This window comes from Rattus norvegicus, chromosome 5 (genome assembly GCF_021556685.1).
Source record: "Rattus norvegicus strain SHRSP/BbbUtx chromosome 5, alternate assembly SHRSP_T2T, whole genome shotgun sequence".
NCBI lineage: Eukaryota > Metazoa > Chordata > Mammalia > Rodentia > Muridae > Rattus > Rattus norvegicus.
Window position 1 is genome coordinate 76,312,720 of NC_141538.1, and position 16,686 is coordinate 76,329,405.

The window sequence follows — 16,686 nt, forward strand, 5'->3', positions numbered from 1 at the left end:
CGACAGTGCCATCACCTGTGAGCTTACTGTTAGATTATTCAAGACAGATGCTATACTCAACTGCATGCTTCAGTTTCGTCCATGAGCTGAACATTCCTGGTGTTTCTTCTATATCTCTGATAGGGAGCCTGAGCTTCTTGGGGGTTAAATAAATCATCCTAGATCACACAGCTTTTAAGTGGCCATCCCACCATCACTATGGAACCAAGATGATGAATTGAATACACATGTTCACAGCTTCCTTTAGCAACGAGGCCATTAGCCGAAAGATAGCCAATTTCATGACAGCTCTTTGCTCCCATTATGCTGACCATTATATTATCACCTGTCTGTGAGGTGCGCTAAATGTTAAAGAACCCATTAACTACTTATCTACCTTAAAATACATGCTCTGTGCTTTCCACACTGCTCAGGGACAGGTCGATATGGCATTGCTCTTGATTCCTGTGGCAACTTAAAGGGAACTTTACACAATGTCTGGAGCCCTTGATGTCCTGCGGATGAAGGAGGAGGATGTCCTCAAAATGCTTGCTGCAGGAACCCACTTACATGGCATCAACCTTGACTTTCAGACGGAGCAGTATATCAACAATCTGCAAAAGGAAAAGGGACGGTATCTACATCATAAATCAGAAGAGGACCTGGGAGAAGCTGTTGCTCGAAGCTCACACTGATGTCAATGTCATCTCATCCAGGAACACCGGCCAACAAGCTATGCTGAAGTTTGCTTCTGCCATGGAGCCACTCCCATTGCTGACTGGTTCACACCTGGAACTATCCCTAACCAGATCTGAGATGCTTTCAGGGAGCCATGGCTTCTAGTAATGACTGACCCAGGGCTGACCACCAGCCACCACAGAGGCCTTTTCTGTCAACCTGCCCACCATTGCTCTCTGTAACACAGATTCTACCCTGAGCGATGTGGACACTGCCATCCCATGCAGTAACAAGGGAGCTCACACATTGGATCTAGTGTGGTAGATGCTGGCCTGGGAAGTACTTAGCATGCGAGGTGCTATCCCCTGTGAGTACCTTTGGGAGGTTATGCCTAATCTTTACTTCTACAGAGACACAGAGAAGAGTGAGAAGGAGAAAGTGGCTGCTGCTGAGAAGGCTGTGACCAAGGAGGAATTCCAGGGTGAATGGACTGCACCAGCCTCCTGAGTTCACTGCTCCTCAGCCTGAGGTGAGGAGGTATAGGAGCCCTCCGTGCCCATCCAGCAGTTCTTATGACTGGAGTGCTCAGTCAGCCACAGGAGACTGGTCAGCAGCTCCCACAGTGTGGGCCTTTGAAAGGATTGTAGCCACCACTGAACGGTCCTGAGCTCCTCTGCAGGAGAAAGGGGGGTAAGGGTGGAAGGAAAAACTTGAGCAAGCTATGCTGAAGTTTGCTTCTGCCATGGAGCCATTCCCATTGCTGGCTGCTTCACACCTGGAACCATCAATAACTAGATCCAAGATGCTTTCAGGGAGCCATGGCTTCTAGTAATGACTGACCCAGGGCTGACCTCCAGCCACCACAGAGGCCTCTTCTGTCAGCCTTCCCACCCTTGCTCTATGTAACAGAGAATTTAGTTCCTAAAAGCTGGGGGAAAATGTGTTCTCTGCTATAGAAACAGAGATTATCTTCTCTTTTTCCTCTCTTGTACTTGGAAAAAAAATTTAGTCAGAACTGTTCAACTAATGCTTCATGGTTCCTAAAATCAAGCCTGTGTGTCACTATGAAAATCAGATGTCATCCAGTCAAATCTAGACACTGTCACCATCTTTCTTCAGTGAAGTGAAGCTGTTTGATCTTGGCGAGATTTGTCCTAAGATCTGAATATATCACACTGTGTTGTATTAATCATTCCATAACAAAAACAAATGAAAATAACCAATTGTCCCACTTAAAGAGTCCCAGTGAAACAAAAGATGTTCTGTTCACTTTTTCATTTGTCTTGGTGAATGGTGATAAGAACAATACCTTGTATTTACACAGCTCCTTTATTCTAGACAATTCTAAGTTCTCATATATTAGGGGAATCTGTGGTAGTAGGCTTGGCTAGGAAAAACAAATGTTATTTGTTCCATATTAAAACATAAACAATTAGACCATCATTGTTTTGATGTGTGTGTGTGCTTACTTGGTAATAGGTAAGTACAGTCTAGTCTGGAACAAGAAATAAAACAGAATTTATATTCAATTGTGTGTGACTCTTGTCCCTACCATAAACTATCTAGGATGTACACTGACACCACTTTCAATCCTAAAAAAGCTTAAGGATTCTCTCCTCCAAAGAACAATAGTGGAGCTTTATCTCATATGACTATTATTGAGATAAGAGTTATGAGCTGAAGAGATGAGCTATGTAGATATTTTACCAGCCAGGCAGTTTTCTACACACATGGTAAATAGCCGTTTCCAGTCAGTGGTATTCTTCCATTTGAAGCAAGCTACCTTATGCAGCTCAGGACTTCCTCCAGAGTCTATGCTCAGCTTTCTCTTCTCTAGTCATTGGATTATTGTGGGTGTTTATCAGATTGAATGGGACTGAAATATTTTTTTTTATTTTATTTCACTGCATTACTGAGAGTCAAATGCAAGTTCTTACATGTACCAGAAGAGAGGTCTACATTAAGGTATACCCTCAGTTTCCCAGATTTCCACTCTGCCAGGCAAACTAAAAAAATAATAATAAATAAAAGACAACAGATATAAAAATAGAGCATTTGTATACTTTGCACCCTCAAAATCTAGGAGATTAGCTTCAAAGCCATATGAACAGAAGGAACCATTATAAAGAGGCTCCGTGATAATAACTTGATACACTAAAATTTTTTTTAAAATTCTTTAGCACTCACTAAAATTCTTGTTTTAAAAATCAGCTAAGTGAAGATGTTTTCAATGTTCCTCAGAAGAAAACCTTTAACCATTGAAGAAAAATTGGGATGTCTCAAAAGAAATGAACCTGCATTTTTTTCAAGGCTCAAAACACTTGGGTGGATTGGTGAAGTAAGTCTACTCCCCCTGGGCGGGGTGGGGGTGCCTTTGTGGTAGGATTTTCACAACAGATCCTATTGTTACTGAAATGACTTCACACCTGTCTTCTCTACTGCAATGCACATATTTTAAATGAGAAACAGAAATTCAGTCTAATGTGATTTGATCACAAAGATGGGAAGTGACAGCCCCCTCCTGGACTAAAGAGAAAAGAAGAACAGGGAAGGACTCTCATGACAAGAATTGAGTGGGGATCGAGGGTGGGGTAAATAAATGAAAGTTTGGGTTAACTGCTGTCAAAAACAAAGGAAAAGCACCTTTCCCCTTCTTGCCAACCAAAACTGGGATACACAGTCAACCCCTTCAAGCTGGACCTGAGGGTACCTGAGCTAAAGCCTGGATGCAAGAATTAGAGTTGTTGGTTGTGGTCGGTGGCTGTACCTGGAGGTTTTGTTCATTCTTTTTCATTTCTTCTACTATGTATTGGTTGGTTTTGATTCCTTTTGCTTTGTTTTTACTACCTTCTCCACCTAGAGATGAAATAACAGCTATTTTATTACCAAATTAGCTATCTGCCCTCAAAATCTACAGCCTGAAACTGAGGAAGGAAAAGAGAAAAAGACTCAGGATTGGTGGGATTTATATGAAAATGGAAATTTAAAAGAGATAACAAAAACCTAACAGGAATTAGGAAATGAAGCAAGGGCTGTCCATGGAAAAATCATATGCCTTTAAAAAGTGAAGAAAGGGATAACTTTAAAATATGTGTTCCTTTTGTATTTTTTATCTGTTTTCTGTATCTTTGGAACAGTTCCTACACACACACACACACACACACACACACACACACACACACACATATAATATATATACATACATATATGTGTAATATATGTATGTTACATATAACATATATATTAGAGTGATATATCATTCTTTCATATGTGTGTGATATATATGACATATCATATATATAATATACATGAGATATATCATATATCAGAGAGTACACAAGTATTGGAATTGGGATATGAACCACCCATAAAGCCAAGTCCGAAGCCCTTTTGGATGTGGCCACTGCTGTGGAATCAAAGAGCACAAAGACATGGAGGTCAACAGGGGCTACAGTTCAACAGTCCCCAGATGATGGGTTTCACTGGGGTTGGACCTGGTCCCAGAAGAGAACTTGGTGAGTTTTAAGAAATGGACCGCAGCCTGTTCGCCTACTCTGTAATCACTTGTCCAACACCACTCTGATGCCACTTCATTCCCAAGCCTGTTTATTCTTGTAGCTGTTATACTGAGAGGCCAAACCAAAGCATGCTATATCATCTTGCACAGAATGTGTGTGGGGATGCATGGCCCTGGAATGAAGATGACCCTGGAGGACCTTAGTTCTCCTCAAGCCCAGTCCCAATTCTGTTTAACACTAACACTTTAGAAAGAGAAAAGCAAGAGTGGGGCATGAAGCTAGTCAATGGCAGAGCACCCACATAACATGTCTAAGTCCCTTGGTTCAGTCCCCAGCACCAGCACAAAACGAAACATAGTAACTAGATGTGACTCACTGTGTGGGGCTTTACACATATGCAATCTTTTTTTAAGATTTGCTTTTTATTGAGTGGGCCTGCATGTTTTACCTAAATGTATATATGTGTTCCACCTGTGTATCTGATGTCTGTGGACCCAAAAGAGGGTATTGGAGCCCCTGGAATTGGAGTTACAGATTGTTGTAAGTTACCATGTACATGCTGAGAACTAAGCCTAAGTCTTCTGCAAAAGCAATGAGTGCTCTTAACTGCTGAGTCACCTCTCCAGCCCCAACACATATTGTCTTAATTTATCTTCAGCTCTTCTGTGATATATCCCTAGCATATTTACATAACAAATTAGGAAAGTGAGAACCAGGAAATTTCCAGGGCTTCAATCCAGGATTGTTACCTGTATGACCTTCTCAAGCTACTTAACCTCTTAAAGGCTCAGTGTATTAGTTATTGCAAAAATATCATGGAAACATGTCATATAATGGTTATCTATCATCTTCAGTTCTAATACATCTTTTCAGCATTAAATTGAATGCCCTGAAGTAAAAGGAATTTGACTATGATTAATTTGGTATCAATTTAGGCACTGCCTGAAGGATTGGTAAAGCGATGTTTAAAGGACAATATAAAAGAAGGACTTATGTACCAAACCCTCAGAGGGCAGGCCTGTTGGCCAGGATCACTGAAAGAGGAGACACATCGACTGATGCTCTCATCACTGCCTTCAGCCTGCTTCTCTGACAGTGGAATTAAACTTGAGGCTATTGAAAATGACGGAAGTGACTGAGGTGTGCTCCCCATCTCACTGAAAGGATCCACATGCTGTCTCTTCCTGTCATCCCAGATCTTCCCACATGTAGACCCAATGGGCCAACCATTTTCTGTACCTCAAAATCATCTGTCTCTTCAATCACCATTAGTTCTACTCCTTTGCCTGCAAAACTCCTCTGCTGCCTCTTGTCAGTCTTCTAGATCCTTCTATGAGGACCTCGTTATTTAGATTCTTCTGGACTTAGCATGATTAATTGCATTGACTCAGAACAGTCAGCATGGTAAATATAACACACCCAGAGAAATAAGTTTATCTTATTCTGCTTTGTATCCACGGCAACTGCCCCAGAACCTAAATACATGTATAGTTGATGCAATAAAATGTGGTATGATAAGAACCTCTGGTCCTTAACCTCTGATCACAGCATAAATCATGTGTATATTTCCCCCAAAGGACTGCCTTTGTCATCTGCCAACTGCCCAACTCTAGCCTTAACAAACTCAATATGGCTGTGGTTTGCCCTCCATGGCAATGGAGACTGTGCTGAGTTGGAATTGATTTACTAGTGAAAATAGGTTGCTAGTGAATCATCCCCTTACTCATCATGGGGTGAAAGTTTAGGACAAACCAAGAGGGAACTCTGCCCTTAACCACATCTGAAATGGAGAATGTCCACTGGGCAGCCACCCCTGCTATCCCTTCCTATGATGCTTGGACTGGGTTTCATTGGAAGTATTGTAGGGCTCTGTTCCATCAATTCAAGACAGAAAAAAAGTGGATGGCCTGAGCCACTAAATGGCAAGCACAAGTTTCTGCTGCCAGCTCTCCTGGTGTTTCTGGTACTTGCCCATGGAGTTACCAAGTGTTTGGAAGACAACGTTCTAGCCATCAACATTACTGTGCGTACTGTCTGTCCTCTTCCTCTATTTCTGCAACAAAGAACAAAGACATTCTAATTAAGATGAATTAGTCGACTTCCATGACTCAATATGTATTTACTGGTTCCTGTTATATGCCAGGAGTTTGGTGTGGAAGACAGTGTGGTAGCAGATAGAGCACCAGCCCCTGTACCAGATAGAGATAAAGAGCACATACCTATTTATCAGCTATGTTCTGAGTGACCCATGTGACCCTGAATAAAGACATTACTTGCTCTATGTCACAATTTCCACATCTGTAAAATGGGAAGGACAATACCAGTATCTTCCTCTAAGGCTACTATTAAAACTTCTATAGAATACTTAGGTCTCTGTGTGTCAGCAGACCTTGGTAAATTGTGGCCACTTGTAGACTAGTTTAGGGAGGACCACACATTTTAACAACAGCAACAACAGTAGTTATAAACTATTGTAAGACCCAACATAATTTTAAGTGAGCCACAGTGTATGAGAGCGAGAGTAAACCCCAGGCATACTTAAAGGAGTCTGTTGGTTGGAGAATACTTTGCTGGGGAAGTACAATGTGAAAGGTGGCCATAGTAAGTACACTGTAAAAGCTTGGAATACCTACGAAAAGATTCACAGATCATATGAAGCCCAAGAAGAAGAAAGATCAAACTGTGGATGTGTCATTCCTTCTTAAAAAGAAGAACAAAATAATCACAGGAAGAAATACAGGGACAAAGAGTGGAGCAGGGACTGAAGAAAAGGCCATCTAGAGACTGCCCCACCTGGGAATCCAACCCATATGTAGCCACCAAACTCAGTCACTATTGCTGATGCCAAGAAGTGCTTGCTGACAGAAGCCAGATATGGGTGTCTCCTGAGAGGTTCTGTCAGAGCTCTACTGATACAGTTGAGAATGCTTGCAGCTAAACATTGGACTGAACAAGGGAAACGCAATGGAGGAGTTAGAGAAAAGACTGAAAGAGCTGAAGGGGTTTGCAACCCCATAGGAAGAATAGCAATATCAATGAACCAAACCCTACTAGAGCTCCCAGGGACTAAACCATCAACTAATGAGTACACATGGAGGGACCCATGACTCCAGTCACATATGTGGCAGAGGATGGCATTGTCCAGCATCAGTGGAAGGAAAAGTCCTTGATCCCGTGAAGGTTTGTTTCCCCAGCGTAGGGTAATGCCAGGGTGTTGAGGTGAGAGTGGGTGGATGGGTTGGGAACATCCTCATAGAAGCAGGGAGAGGGGGAGGTGGTATGGGAGAGTGGGGAAAGGAAACAACATTTTGAAATGTAAATACATAAAATATTCAAGAAAAATAAAATTATTTTTAAAAAATGAAAGAAAAATACACTGTAAAAGCTTCGAGGCAGAAGTTCTGTGATGAATGATGGGGTTCCAGCAACTGGAAGAAAAATGGAGCTGGGCATCTCCAACAAGGTGTAGGTGAGCTCACAAGGGTAGATTTGAATCTGGAATGGACTATGTCTGGAATTTGGGGAAAGTGATAAGGAATCTTTTAAATTATCTGACCAAAATTACTCTAGCTAGAAAAATAAGAAACTAGACCAAGGAGCCAAGGAGTTTCTGGCAGACAAACCTGCTGTGTGAAACCTGGGGCGGTATTGTTATTTCCAGAGTTTGTTTCAGTTTGGTTTGGTTGCTTCTTTGTTCCCTACCCTCCACCAAGCCGCATCTAAGTAGGGGATCAAAGCTAGGGCTTTGTATACTCTAAGCAAGGGCTGAGTTACTGAGCTAAATTCCCAGCTCCTGAAATTGTGATTTGAAGACAACATGTAAAAGCCTACTCATGACACTCTGACGATCTGAGTCTTCTTGCCTAGGATCTAAGCTACACCACTCCACCCAGGATAGCTTTAGGCTAGAGAAGTGAAAGTGGCAAAATGTCTATGGTAACAAAGGGGACTGAGGGTCTTCATATTTCTGAGTGAAGAACTGGTATGGGGACATGAGAATCTGAAGGTGTACTTGGACAAGGACTTTAATCAGAGAGTACACAGGAAGGAAAGAGACAGCGTAGCTTCAGGAAGGAGAGAGCACACTCAAAGGAAGCCCACACAGTGCATAATTGCCCTGCATGGCTATCTTCCATGCCCCCCTACAACTGTGCTCCGTGTTCTGTCCTGGACACTGGGTGCTTTGGATTTATTTCTGGAAAAATCATGTACAAAACTGCTTGATATTCTCTCTCTCTCTCTCTCTCTCTCTCTCTCTCTCTCTCTCTCTCTCTCTCTCTCTCTTTCTGTGTGTGTGTGTGTGTGTGTGTGTGTGTGTGTGTAAAAATAACTTTTATTCTCCTGATGTAATTGTATCCAAGGCTTATTACCTCATTCTGCTAACCTAGGCCTAGACATGGAATCTTCTAGGCTCTGAACAATAGAATCTAGGCCTAGAATGTTTTCAGCCTCTGTGACTTACTGCTGAATGAGTTCATCCTTTCTTGTGCTTTCTGAATCTTGCTGGCTGGTCAACTCAGCTGTTGTATCTCGAAACTTCTCTCCATGCTGACTGATTCAATTTGGCTTCTCTCCTCTCCTCTTGAATTGTTCTCCTTGGCCTCAAACTAACTCCAGTGATGGGTTCTAATCTTCTGGCTCTCCTCATTCTCTGGCCCATTCTGTCCTCGCCTTTGTCTAGCTTGTTCTCTCTTCACCCTTTCTCCTGGTAAAACTTCCTTTCCCCCTTCCTCTGTGCTTTCTAAAATTGCCTCTCTTTCCTACCTGTTCTTGTAAGAGTCAAACATAACCTATTTTGTCAAATTGTTCTCTTGTTTGTAACTTTGTCTGCCACTCATTTATACATCACTTTCAGATATGGGTGCTTCCTTCGGCAAACCAACTTTACCGTCATTAAAGATGTGCACTAAGGGTGTATCTGCATTATAGCTAGAGGAATTTAAGGTATATGCTAAGACTGGGCCACAAGAGTAGAAACAGACTTTTTCAGTAAATAATATAATCTTAGGGTTCACCATGTTATCAAATATCCTTCAACAGATATGTTTGTGTATGTGTAAAAGAAATGTAGGTCCAGAATACTTATAGGGAAAATATTGTGATTACACACTCCTTGACTATCATTGGTCACCTTCTTACCAATCAATGGACCTTTGTATGGGTTCCAGGACACACACACACACAGACACACACACACACACACACACACACACACACAACTAACTTTTTTAAAAATATTTTTTAACTTTTTATTAGTTCTTTATGAATTTCACATCATGAACACCAATCCCCTTCAATTCCCCATTCCTCCATATCCTTCTAACCTTCCCACAAAAGAAAACAAAAATTAAAAAATACATATTTTGCCATGGAAGCTGCACTGTGGTGTGTCACACAATATACCTTTTGGCCCAAACAGTTTTACTCACAAATGCTCACTGTGTTGGGTCACTGCTCTGGTTCAAGTTCTAAAGTCACCTAGTGAGAATGAATTCAATGAACTTCCACAGCAGAGAAACACTATGATTAGAAATTCTGTCCCTCCATGCAGGGACATCCCTGCCACATGCCTGCTCTCAACACCTTTTCTTAGTCACAGAGGGATGATTCCATAACCCCTGTCTTGCATCCTTGACTTTAAACCCATAACCACATGGATGAAGTTTGCCAAGTTCTGCTGCTTTCTGGGGCTTGTTCAACTACATCTTCACCAGCTTTCTATTTTTGATGGTTTCCTCACTGCCTGCGCTCTTGGCTGACCTGTAATTCTCTATAGACCAGACTTGCCTCAAGCTCAGAGATCAGCCTGCCTCTCCGTCCAGATTTCTGGGATTAAAGGTGTCATATTGGGCCCTAAACATTTTAATCCCTTTTCACAAGTTGGAGGCTTAACTGTGTGCAGTCTTGCCCTGAAGTCACCATTCCTTGCACTCCATCTAACATCAGACCCTTATTTAATCAACCTCCTTGAACACAGGACTTAATTCCAGTTCACATCCTGGTACTCTTTTTCTCCTCAAACTACACGTTTTCTATTTTCCCTTGCTCGATTTGCTCCTTTTTATTATAGATCTCCATAAGAGAAAACACGAATACCCACAGGACAGAGTTGGTACTAGGCTTTGAGACTTCCTCTACCAAAACAATTAACCCATAATTCCTAACTTAAGCCTCAGAAAAACTTTTCAGACAAGGGCAAGAAGCAGTCACATTCTTTGCCAAAATATCACAAGAACAGTTACTAGGCCACATACTAAGATTATTCTCCTCTAAAACCTTTAGATTCAAGCCTCCACAGGTATCCACCCTCAGCCACCACTATCTTCCATATTTCTCCTAAGATGATCCATTATGCCCCACTGAAAGCATCCATTAGTTTTCTAATCTGAAGTACCAAAGTCTACATTCCTTCAAACATAAGTATGGTCCAATCCTTCATAACAATAACCCAGTCTCTGATACCAGCTTCTGTCTTAGTTAGGATTTTACTTCTGTGAAGTGACACTATGACCATGGCAAATGTTTGTTTGTATGTTTGTTTGTTTGTTTGTTTGTTTTCCAAGACATATTTTCCCCCCTGGCTGAACTGGAACTTGCTCTGTAGACCATGCTGGCCTCAAACTCAAAGATCAGGCTACCTCTGCCTCCAGAGTACTAGGATTAAAGGAGTGTGCCACCACTGCCTGGCTGGCCATAACAACTTTTATAAAAGAAAACATTTAATTGGGACTGACATCCAGTCTGACATTTAATCCATTATAGTCATGGTGGGAAAGAATGGTGGCATGCAGGCAAATATGGTGCTAGAGAAGTTGCCAAGAGTTCTATATCTGGTTCACCAGGTAGTAAGAAAAGACAGTGAGCCACTAAACCTAGCTTGAACATCTGAAACCTCAAAGCTTCCCCACCTTCCAGTGTTACACTTACTCCAACAAGGCCTCCCCTCCTAATAGTTCTAGTCTCTATGGACCTATGAGGACCATTTTACTCAAACCACCACACCAACTGACAGGTCTTCTCAACATAAATAAATAACTAGAGAAATGTGCAAAATAACCAACATCATGGATTAATTATATTTAACAAATAGAACATTCTATCTAAACTCTGCAGATTATAATTCTTTTTAATAGCCAATAGAATTTTCTCCAAAATAGATCATAAGATTGGACACCAAACAAGTTTCAACAAATACAGAACTGAAGTAATTTCTTGCATCCCATATGATCGTGATGGAATAAGACTACAAATCAACATCGAGAGAAATCATGAACGTACACAAGCTCATGGAAATTAAACAACATATTATTGAATGATTGTGAAGAAATCAATAAAGAAATTTAAAAATTCCGGGATCAAAGGAAAATTCAACATACAAAAACCTGAGGAGAAAGTATACTCTTTTGTCTTAGGATGAAATGTTCTATGGATATCTGTTAAATCCATTTGGTTTAGAACTTCTGATAGTCTCTCTATGTCTCTGTTTAGTTTCTGTTTCTATGATCTGTCCATTCATGAGAGTGGGGTGTTGAAGTCTCCCACTATTATTGTGTGAGGTGCAATGTGTGCTCTGTGCTTTAGTAAGGTTTCTTTTATGAAAGTAGGTGCTCTTGCATTTCGAGCATAGATATTCAAGATTAAGAGCTCATCTTGGTGGATTTTTCCTTTGATGAATATGAGTGTCCTTCCTTATCATTTTTGATAACTTTTGGTTGGAAGTCGATTTTATTGGATATTAGATTGTCTATTCCAGCTTGTTCCTTGGGACAATTTGCTTGGAAAATTGTTTTCCAGCCTTTTACTCTGAGGTACTGTCTGTCTTTGTCACTGAGGTATGTTTCCTGTATGCAGCAAAATTCTGGGTCCTCTTTACATATCCAGTCTTTTAGTCTATGTCTTTTTATTGGGGAATTGAGTCCATTGATGTTAAAAGATATTAAGGAATAGTGATTGTTGTTTCCTGTTATTTTTGTTGTTAGAGGTGGAATTATGTTTGTGTGGCTATCTTCTTGTGGGTTTGTTGAAAGATTACTTTCTTGCTTTTTCTAGTGTGTAGTTTCCCTCCTTGTGTTGGAGTTTTCCATCTATTATCCATTGAAGGGCTGGATTTTGTGAAAAGATATTGTGTAATTTGGTTTTCTCATGGAACATCTTGGTTTCTCCATCATGTTAATTGAGAGTTTTGTTGGATATAGCAGCCTGGGCTGGCAATTATGTTCTCTTAGGGTCTGTATGACATCTGCATAGGATCTTTTGGCTTTCATAGTCTCTGATTAGAAGTTCGATGTAATTCTGATAGGTCTACCTTTATATGTTAGTTGACCCTTTTCCCTTACTGTTTTCAATATTCTTTCTTTGCTTTGCACATTTGGTGTTTTGACTATTATGTGAGGGAAGGAGTTTCTTTTCTGGTCCAATCTATTTGGAGTTCGTAGACTTCTTGTATGCTCATGGGCATCTCTTTCTTTAGGTTAGGGAAGTTTTCTTCTATGATTTTGTTGAAGATATTTACTGTCCCTTTAAGTTTGGAATCTTTGCTCTCTTCTACACCTATTATCCTTAGGTTTGATCTTCTTATTGTGTCCTGGATTTTCTGGATGTTTTGGGTTAGGAGCTTTTTGTGTTTTACATTATCTTTGACAGTTTTGTCAACATTTTCTACGGTATCTTCTGCTCCTGAGATTCTCTCTTCTACCTCTTGTATTCTGTTGATGATGCTTGTGTCTATGACTCCTGATCTCTTTCCTAGGTTTTCTGTCTCTAATGTTGTCTTCTTTTGTGATTTCTTTATTGTTTCTATTTCTATTTTTAGATCCTGGATGGTTTGTTCAATTCTGTCACCTGTGTGGTTGTGTTTTCCTGTAATTCTTTAAGGGATTTTTGTGTTTCCTCTTTAAGGACTTCTACTTGTTTACCTGTGTTGTCCTGTATTTCTTTAAGGGAGATATTTATGTCCTTCTTAAAGTCCTCTATTATCATCATGAGATGTGATTTTAAATCCAAATCTTGCTTTTCCGTTGTGTTGGGCTTTCCAGTATTTTCTTTGGGGGAAGAACTGGGCTCTGATGATGCCAAGTAGTCTTGGTTTCTGTTGCTTAAGTTCCTGCACTTGCCTCTCGACATCTGATTGTCTCTGGTGTTAGCTGGTCTTGCTTTCTCTGACAGTGGCTTGACCCGCCTGTAAGCCTGTGTGTCAATACTTTGGAGACCAGCTTTCTCCCAATGGGATCTGGGTACATAGAGTTGGGTCAGCTCCAGGCACAGGCAGAAACAGGAAGGGTCCTGTCCCAGACTGCTCCTGGGTTCCTATGTCCTGAGGGTTCCAGGTGGGTCCCTTGTAGCAGAAGCAGTGGTCTTCCCTCTGCTCTCAGGTGTGTCAGTGCTCCTAGTGACTGACTTTCAGCTCTGGGCACAGGCAGAGAGCAGAAGGATCCTGTTCCTGACTATTCCTAGGTTCCTGTGTCCAGAGGGCTCTAGGAGGGTTGGGCCAAGAATGAGAGCAGAAGTGATGATCTCCCCTGAGCTCTCAGGATTGTCCACTCTTCTGAGAGGCCAGCTCTCTTCTCCACTGGATTTGGGTACAGAGAGCTGTGAGACCAGGTCATCTCCAGGCACAGGCAGAAACCAGAAGGGTCCTGTCGCAGACTGCTCCTGGGTTTGTGGGTCCCTTGGAGCAGAAGTGGTGGTCTTCCCTCTCCTCTCAGATGTGTGAGCCCTCCTGGTGACTGGCTTTCAGCTCTGGGCTCAACATATGGGATGTGATGAAGGCAGTCCTAAGAGAGAGATTTATATTCCTAAAGCCAATGTGAAGAAACCTTAAGCAACTAAATGATACATTTTAGTTGATAAAGAAGTCTTAGCTAGAGCAATAAGACAAGAAAAAAAAGAGATGCAAGTAGGAACAGAAGAAGTCAAGTGTCTCTCAATTCTATGTAAGAAATTTTAAAGACTTCAATAGTAATTGATAAACACTTTCAGAGTGGTAGCAAGAAACAATGAATTCTTATGCTTCTCACATAAGAAGCATTAGCCTTACTCTATATCAATGAAAAATTAGCTGAAAAAATGGGGAAAACAAACCCATTCATAGTTTCAAACCGTATTAGAAAAAGGTGACCAGGCCTCCACAATGAAAGCTTTAAAGCACTGAAGATAAAAATTGTAGACGATACTAGAAAGCTGGAAAGACTTCCATGTTCATGGATTGGAAAAATCAATGTTGTGAAAATAACTATCTCACTAAATCTTATTTCAAGTTATACTAGACAGTTATAGCAATAAAAACAGCATGGCACAAAAACAGATGTGTAGATCAACAGAGTGGTATAGAGAACCCAAATACAAGACTGTGAGACTACAATCATTTGATTTTTAACAAAGATATCAAACATAAACTTTAGCAGAAATATAGCATCTTCAACAAACAAGGCTAGTAAAACCAGGCATCTATATTAAGAAAAATTAAACTTAATCCTTGTCTTTCATCCTACCCCAAACTCAATTCCAATAGGATCGATATAAGATCCAAAACTTAATATAAAACCCCAAACTCAGAAACTGCCACAGCAAAAAGTAGGAAGCACATTTCATGATGCAGATTTTTAGAAGTGTGATAGGACATGAGGCCAATAATCAACAAACTGGATCTCATGAACTTAAAAAGCTTTTATATAGCGAAGAAATTGCCATTCAAATGAAGAAAAACCCCACAGAATGGGCGAAAATCTTTGTCCGATATATATTTGAAGGAGAATGGTATCTAAGATATATAAAAGGAAGTCAATAAAATAAGCATGGAGACAACAAAGAATCCAATTATAAAAGTCCTAGAACTAAACAGGAAGTTCAGGGCTGAGTGAGCTTTGGTATAGCTTTACCCAATAGACCTGGTGTATGGACAAGACCAGGCCACAGGACATCAATTGAAATGGTGCCTGTTATGAGATAAATGTCCAACACAACTACCAAGAAATGTTAAAAATAGAATTGGCTAGATTGGCATGACCATGAAGGAAAAGGAGGTCAATTCTGTTTTGCCAGTGTTAATGGTACCAGTGGACCAAATGTTCTCTGTTTAAAGTTTTTCATTAGAAGTGGAAAGGATAAGAAAAAAAAAGAGTATTCAAGACCAGGATAGAAGATCTCAGGATGATACTGTTAAAGAACTGTTGAGTGTGATCAGTTTTCTTAGACCAGAGAGGGGCAGATTGAAGAGAATCATAGGCATTTTGGGAAAGTTATCAAAAATCAAACCAAATTCATATCTGTTAAAGCTCCAGAAACTATAAGGTTGGGAGAGAAATGTCCAAGGAAACAGAATGTTCCCCTGTTACTAGGAGTAGAGGCACTGGGCACTGCTCTATGTTTCACCAATGGAGTTGTATTAGGCAAGGCCTAGTTTCTCTTCCAATTCTATAAACTCCTGGAATTCAAACACATGAAAAAAAAATAGTGTCTTGAGTCTAGAGATGAAATTTCACAATCTAAATGAACATGTTTCAAAGAACGTAGCACATCAAGGATAGTAAGGAACAGGAATCTTGACATTACAAAGAGTTAACTGGAGAAGTCCAGGTTGGACACTGTACAGATGCAAACGTGACTAGACACTACTGCAGGCTCGTGATAGGCACGCATTAGAATGGGGGCCAGGACACATTTCTGACTTAAAACTTATTAAATCATCCTAATGTGACCTAACACTGGCCTAGAAAAGGGGAGTAGTGGATGGTCTCCAAAAGCCTTTTCCTTGACCAGTCTTAATGTGGGTGAGCATCAACAACATCTTTTGGCTATGTATAAGAAAGAGACATTTTCGCTTGGGTCTCATCTCATTGCCTTTTGCAATTATACAGTTTTTTGTCAAGCCTGTCTGATTCTTCATGCATTTCCTTTGGATTATCCCCACCCTGCTGTGGGAAAACTAGCTCTTTGGCATGTCCACACATATACACCCATGTAGACATCCACCCCCAGCAATGCATCCCCGGGAGCCCCACTGAGACAACCAGGTGGAAGGAAGAGTTTAGACTCCAATTAGACTCTAATGAGCTGTGCTAATTGAGACTACTTTTTTTTACAAATTGCTTTAAATTCTAATGAGTTGGCCCTAAATGGAACCTCCAATTGCTGTTTACTCTGGCTCTGCCCCAGTGAATTTGTAAAACAAATGCAATATCCTTGTCCCTGCCAGCCTAGATGGGGAAACAGCGGATAGTATTACTGAATGCCAGACAGCCACAAGCATTCATCATCCATTTAGGCTGCTGAAATGCTGTCAGCTACTGATACAAATACTGATATGGAATAGAATGGCTGTTTTCTAGGAAAGACACTGCCAGCATGTGGCAGACACTGAACTAGGGTCCTGGAACTCAGAGTATGCTCAAAGGATATGCTTGTTACACACACACACACACACACACACACACACACACACACACACACACACACACACACACATGTATATATACATAAATTTAAAAAGAGGTATGCATTTTATAAAAGAGCA

At 40.8% G+C, this 16,686-nt stretch overlaps 2 pseudogenes; one reads left to right on the forward strand and one right to left on the reverse strand.

Moving 5' to 3' along the window:
• Positions 1–363: 363 nt before the first annotated feature.
• Rpsa-ps3 (ribosomal protein SA, pseudogene 3) lies at positions 364–1,324 on the forward strand (annotated as a pseudogene).
• Positions 1,325–7,718: 6,394 nt separating this feature from the next.
• Positions 7,719–7,803, reverse strand: LOC120103269 (small nucleolar RNA SNORA5; annotated as a pseudogene).
• Between the last annotated feature and the right edge of the window lie 8,883 nt (positions 7,804–16,686).